At 44.6% G+C, this 6,119-nt stretch overlaps 1 protein-coding gene across 1 annotated transcript in view; it reads right to left on the bottom strand.

Moving 5' to 3' along the window:
• Positions 1-5,254, bottom strand: part of RHBDF1 (rhomboid 5 homolog 1) — a 119,469-nt gene extending 114,215 nt beyond the window's left edge. Inside the window, exon 1 of the mRNA XM_018570775.1 lies at positions 5,202-5,254. The gene's annotated coding sequence lies outside the window, so the exon portion shown is untranslated. The remainder of the gene's footprint in view (positions 1-5,201) is intronic.
• Positions 5,255-6,119: the final 865 nt, after the last annotated feature.

Raw genomic sequence — 6,119 nt, 5'->3', positions numbered from 1 at the left:
GCCTGCAGTGTGTCACGGGCTTCAATCAGCATTCAGCCTACCTGGGCAGCCAACCATTGCTACTGGCATAAATGTCCCAAAATGTCAAAAATCCAGAAGAGGAGCATCTGTGCTTTATTTTAACTGTTCCTGAAGGTTCCTAGAGAAACTAGGTTCATGACAAGTTCCTGTATCTTTGCTAAGTGCTTCTCGAGAAAAAGGCCTTTATCACCAGGTCTGACAGGGTGCTAAATCAAGGGTACTTTGCACAATACTTATCCAGTGATAAAGCTGTTCTCTACTTTTCTCCCTTTATTAAACAGGTACATTCCCATTACTTTCTGTGTACTTATCACCAGGATGAGAAGAGGTGAGATATTTCAGTTCCTACCTGACTTATCACGGGTTATTAAACAGCATTTTCTAGACTTTTCACTTTGCTAAGGTGAGAAAAGCCTTCTCACTGCTTATCACACTCTTTCACAGTTTATTAAACGTACACCTATGTCCGGATCATGTCCAGACCAAACAGTTTGTTCCCGGACCAAAAAAGCATCCCAATGTATCCCTATGGTATTTCTGGGCTCTGTTCACACAAGTGCAGTCCGTTTTGGTCCAGACAAAAAAACAATACAGCTCATGCCAAGCTTGCTCCTGTGATGGACTACAATCGCAATAGAAACTAATAGTCCATCACTGGAGCCTTTTTTTTATTTTTATCCGATTAACCGATTAATCGCACGTAATAATCGGCCAACTAATCGATTATGAAAATAATCGTTAGCTGCAGCCCTAACAGCTTCACTCATTTTCTCTGGTCTGGAATGCACTGCAACGCATGGAAACGCATGCAAATGCACTGGACTGCACCTGAAAGCCCATTTTAAGGTTAAAAAAAAAACCACCCTGCAACGCAGCAAAATTGCAGTAAAATTGCGGCAAAAACGCACTGCATTTGCATCTCTGCTCCAGATCTGGTCCAGACATGGTATGAACATAGTCTAAAAACACAAGGAGGGTATTTATTAAGGTCAGGTTCACACGTGGTTTCCCGCCACAATTCCGTCCGTGCAATCTCACACGATTGCGGCTGAAATACATGTACCTTTTTGAAACGATTGCTGTGTGGATGTAATCAATGGGGCCGCGCAGCAAACACTGTGTGCAATCGCAGGTTTATGTGACCTTAAAGTGGACCTGCACCATCCTATCCATAGACAAGGAAGGTGCTATCTTAGCTTCTATTTGGATTACAGTTGCCATGGTGCTGCACATGTGATCAGCTATAACACCAGCCATTTGAGGGCTTGAAAATACATGGCAACCACAACAGTTATTACCAGAGGCATTCCCTGAAAGTAACTGTTTTTGGAGACAGTCATATTAGTGGTCTAGTTCCGCTGTAAAAACAATGGCAAATTAGTCACACGGTTATTGTCAGGTTAACCAATGCATACTGACGCTGCTAAATTTGGTCTTGGCATCTAGGCTTTAAGCTGACCATACATACAGCAAATGTCATCAGGAACCAGATGAAATTCCCTGCATTGGTGGTGCTGTCAGCCTGAGTCCTGAGTCGGTCAGAATTCTCAGCCAAACAGTGACTGCAGCCAGTCAGCAGTCACCATTTGGGTATTTTTTACAACTGTCAGAATACAACAGCCACAGTGGGAGATTCATCCATCTAAGCTGCACGAAAAAAATCTACTAGTCTATAGTCAGCTTTAATGACTTCTGATTATAAAAGGCTTAATCTCTATGGCCAAGCACAGCACATGTACAATCCAGTGGCGGAACTACTAGGTAAGGGTAAATAATTCATTAAAATAATAATTATTTGTAGCCTAATGATGTATAAAGTACTGTTGCAGAATGGCACCCTCTATAGAGGACTACAAATCTCAGCAGTACTTTATACAGAAATGCTATTGTTATATAAAGTAGTTGCTGGGATGTGTAGTCCTCTATAGCCTGTGCCATTCTGCATTGCTGTAAATATATCAGCCGCCAAAAGATATCGGCCGGAAATGGCACTTTTGGCTAAATGCTAAAAGTACAATTTTTCTGCTGATACAGCATCGCATCCGTGCTTCCTTTCCTCCCCGCTGGGCGCTGCTCTGTGTCCCAGCGGGGAGGAGAGAAAGTGACAGCCGGCCGAGCACTGCGGGAGGAGAGCGCTGTGTTTGTGGGGTTTTTTTGGGGGGGGCCCAAAAAAAAATCTTACACCAGGGCCCTTTGTTCCTTAGCTCCGCCACTGGTACAATCACAGTGAATTGCCAAATGCAGAGTACTAGGTATAAAAGGATGCAAACACTGCACAGCCTTGGGCAGACTATGACAGTAAAAGGGTACATTTGTCTGCAACCAAGCTCACTCAGTGTGTTTACAGGCTTGATCTAAAGGGCACGCTTGTGAGATACAAGGATTTATTCAGAACTACAATATATCTCAAAGCATGAAAGCGCACCAATCATTTCAATTCTATGTACGGCAAATCATTTTTTCGTTTTGCATTGAGTGGTCACGTTTTTGATGCTATCTGTGTCCCCACTGGGGAGACTCTCCCTCTCTGATGGAGTTGTTACCATAGGTGATGGTAAATGACTCAGTGGGGACTTGTGCCTGTGACAATTCTATAAGTTTGGAATTCCCCTGACTGTGGAAATGTCTTCTCATTTCCTGTTACACTTCCAGACAATGAAGTGACGGTAAATCTCCCCGGTGAGACACAAAAAATCTAATAGGGATTCACCCCCCTGCACTCTATTCAAAACAAAACAAAACTTTGGGCTTGACATACACTGTAAGTTACCCATGAGTGGGTTTGGTGGCCTCCTGTGTAGTACAGTGGTACCTCGGTTCACGCACTTAATTCGTTCCATGATTCTGGTCGCAAACCGATTTGGTCGTGAACCAAATCAAACTGTGATCAGACCGTGATCTCGACTAGAGGAAGCCACGACCAGTGTCAGAGCAAGGAAGATGGCTGCTGTTGTGTTCGTCACCCAATGCGGAGTTTCGCGAATGGAAGCAAGATTTAGCCGAACTTCCTGTTCGCGAACCGAGGTACCACTTTATTCTGATTCCGTTGAGGAGACCCAGAAAACCATCTACACGTTTAAATGTTTGTAAATCATCTTTTAGAACAATTGGACTTGTTTTACAGGAAGGAAAACGTTTCTCCAGCACAGATGAAATCTCTTTTGAGCCGAGTAATGTTGTCTTATCTCCTCTGGAAACATTTAGGCAATCAGCAGAAACCTCGAATGAAATCCATACATTATAGCCGTTTTACCTGCCAAAGGATTTGGGTTTCACTCTGTCCAGTTCTGAGATTTTCCTTGCACAGCACAGCCCTGTCTGACAGGGAACATGACCTGATTTTCTCTGCTGCAGTCAGGTAACATTTACAGGTCTTGTCCCTCTCCAGCCTGTGATTGGACAGGATGGAGAAGCAGCAAACTATCAGGCTCACCTCTCTGTTACTCTATTTTTCTATCAGCATTGTCCTTGTTAGCACATGAGCAGCACAACTGACTGGATCCTTGCGCTGCTTCTCCCTCTCCCCGTCTGAGCTCTGCTGTACATGGATTGTGTGAGGCTAATACCAAGCCGAATTTAAGTACTTACACTGCGTGCATTCAAATAAATACATTAAGGTCCCATTCTCACTTTTCCATTCTGGTGCAATGCATTACGGCATGCAAAAATCGACAGGCAGCAGTTTTCTAACTCGGTGCAGCACAGAACAGAAGTGTAAATGGGCCCTTAATGGTGTATTCATGAATAAAGAGCTGCATACATTTGTGTCTTATACCTGTGTGGAGTTCTGTGTGCCAGAAATGCTACATGAACCTTTTTTTGGTGCATTTTGGTGCTGCGGGCAACGTGTTCAATTAAATGGACTACCCTAACATAACGCACTTTAACAAGTGCACAAGAATGGAGTGCAACAGTGTATATGAGCCCTCAATGGTTAGCAGAGATGGGATGGTTACTATCTTTTGGGTAGCAGGTAGAAGAGCAATCTGAGGGTATAAAGGAGTAATACAGAACGCACAAGACTGAACAGCTTACATCATATTGGGGTAGGATAGAGGGATACATGTGACAGAAGAGCTTACAATCCACATGTGCTGAACTGTGGGGTATTGAAGACAGACACACTTACATGATATCAGGCTATGACTGACGGATACATGTGACAGAAGAGCTTACAATCCACATGTGCTGAACTGTGGGGTATTGAAGACAGACACACTTACATGATATCAGGCTATGACTGACGGATACATGTGACAGAAGAGCTTACAATCCACATGTGCTGAACTGTGGGGTATTGAAGACAGACACACTTACATGATATCAGGCTATGACTGACGGATACATGTGACAGAAGAGCTTACAATCCACATGTGCTGAACTGTGGGGTATTGAAGACAGACACACTTACATGATATCAGGCTATGACTGACGGATACATGTGACAGAAGAGCTTACAATCCACTTGGGATGAACTGAGGAGTATAGAAGTCAGAATAGGTTACATGATATCAGGGTATGACTGACGGATACATGTGACAGAAGAGCTTACAATCCACTTGGGATGAACTGTGGGGTATAGAAGACAGACACGCTTACATGATATCAGGGCATGACTGACGGATACATGTGACAGAAGAGCTTACAATCCACTTGGGATGAACTGAGGAGTATAGAAGTCAGAATAGCTTACATGATATCAGAGTATGACTGACGGGTACATGTGACAGAAGAGCTTACAATCCACTTGGGATGAACTGAGGAGTATAGAAGTCAGAATAGGTTACATGATATTAGGGTATGACTGACGGGTACATGTGACAGAAGAGCTTACAGTCTATTACAAAGAGTATGGATCTGTGGGCACAGGAGGCATGGCAATGATTTCAGCCCAGAGCCCTCCTGTGCCCATACTGGCATGCTTTCCCACTGTAAACAAGGTAGGGCTACCCCAGCTGCTCTTCTAGCAGTGTACAGGCGTTTGTATGATGAGATCACACTCACAGACACTTGTACAGAGAACGTCGTTCTTATTTCTCGATGGTCTGTACATAAACACAGACACGTCTATACACGTCGGTTCAGCTCCCTTCACTTCCACACAGCTATCCCGACTCTCCATGTTCTTACTTCGAATTCCCACTGAGCTCCTGAACTTGTCAAACTGAAAGTTAACTTACCAATTAGAGAACTGCTCTCATCCTCCAAACTTCAGTCACAGGCAGGCCGGGCTCTCACTGTCCTCCACAGGCTCTCTTCACCCCAGGGACTGAAGCACACACAGCGATCGGTAACGGCTACAACTGGCAGAAATTATTTCTATAATAATAACATCGCGTCTGAATTCCAGGCACTTTCCAGAGTCCGCAAAACTCTTGTGAAAAGGGACACCCTCCAAATGCGCCTATCAGCTGAGACAGCCCGGACTTTTTCTTCTTCCCCTGCACCACCGGGCGGGGCTATGATCCTTAAATGTCACATTGTTGCAGCGGCCTAACCAGTCCAACATGTATCAGAGCAACGAGCGGCGGCGGCAGGGGTGGCCAAGTAGCAGCTCTGACTTCCGTGTATCCTGGGAGCTAGCCCGCTGTGGATACGGGACTGGGAGCTGGAGGAGTAGACGGGACACAGGCCTTGTGTCTGGGCACCGAGAGGAATCGTGTGGCAATAAATGTAGGAATAATTAGGCGCCTCAGGACTGGGCACACCACCTCTCATTAGTGTGGAGTGCCAGCACCGGGATTTTCCACTTTTTTTTTTTTTTTTTACCTCAGAGGAACCCTTGAAATAGTTTTCAGGTCTCGGGGAACCCCAGCTAATGAGCAGAACTGCACAAATGATCTTTTATGAAGACTTACATTGGTCCAGTTCGGCTCAATATGCAGAAGGCAGACAGACACACTGGTCACATTTTCACCCATTCCTGCTAACTTAGTTGAGGTTTAACCAGTTTGCAGCCCCATTGGGACCCCCTTTCCATAATAGTAAATGTTTCAATCAAATGTTGTCAAAGGAGCAGGTTCGCACATGCTCAGCCAAGCAGTAACTGCAGCCAATCAGCTGGAAGAATCGTGTGAAATAAGTTTAGGAATATTTAG

The sequence above is a fragment of the Nanorana parkeri genome, unplaced genomic scaffold, assembly GCF_000935625.1.
Source record: "Nanorana parkeri isolate BGI_ZX_2015 unplaced genomic scaffold, ASM93562v1 scaffold1596, whole genome shotgun sequence".
NCBI lineage: Eukaryota > Metazoa > Chordata > Amphibia > Anura > Dicroglossidae > Nanorana > Nanorana parkeri.
The sequence above is the reverse complement of the archived record's forward strand: the minus strand, read 5'-3'. Positions and strand labels throughout refer to the sequence as shown.